The following is a 659-nucleotide window of genomic DNA, read 5'->3' as shown; positions in this document are numbered from 1 at the left end:
TTATAAAATAATTATATCAAACAATTACATTATAATATAGAAAATATAGAAATAGAAAAATATATATTATATACAATACAATATCTTATATTAATCGTATTATATAATACATTATATAGGTACACATAATAAATATATATACAATACATTATATATAAATATATAATTAGCATAATTTAATTATAATACACTATATATTAATATAGAAACCTAAACTTGAGGCATCAGTCCAGTACCTGAAAAATATTTTAAAAATTGCTAAAGCATCAGTACAGAACCTGAAAAATATTTGAAAAAATACTAAAGCATCAGTATGGAACCTGAAAAATATTTGAAAAAAATACTAAAGAAAAATACTAAAGCATCAGTACTGAACCTGAAAAATATTTTTAAAAAGTATAGAACCTGAAAAATAATAAAAAAATAAATGCTAAAGCATCAATACAGAACCTGAAAAATATTAAGAAAAATACTAAAGCATCAGTAGAGAACCTGAAAACATATTAAAAACATCAGTAGAGAACCTGGAAAACATTAGAAAACCCCACTAACTGCTCGCCGTGCCCCGTCCCGCAGACCAGTGCCCGGAGCCGTGCCGGCTGGGCGCGGTGTGCCTGAACCGGCGCGGGGCCGCGCGCTGCTCCTGCGAGCGCATCGCC

General features: G+C 30.7%; 1 protein-coding gene across 1 annotated transcript in view; it reads left to right on the top strand.

Moving 5' to 3' along the window:
* Window positions 1-659, top strand: part of AGRN (agrin) — a gene marked incomplete at its 5' end in the record, with an annotated part of 61,728 nt that overhangs the window by 26,979 nt on the left and 34,090 nt on the right. The gene's annotated exons all lie outside the window — the stretch shown is intronic.

The sequence above is a fragment of the Geospiza fortis genome, unplaced genomic scaffold (genome assembly GCF_000277835.1).
Source record: "Geospiza fortis unplaced genomic scaffold, GeoFor_1.0 scaffold662, whole genome shotgun sequence".
Lineage (NCBI taxonomy): Eukaryota > Metazoa > Chordata > Aves > Passeriformes > Thraupidae > Geospiza > Geospiza fortis.
This window is presented reverse-complemented; position numbering and strand designations above follow the sequence as displayed.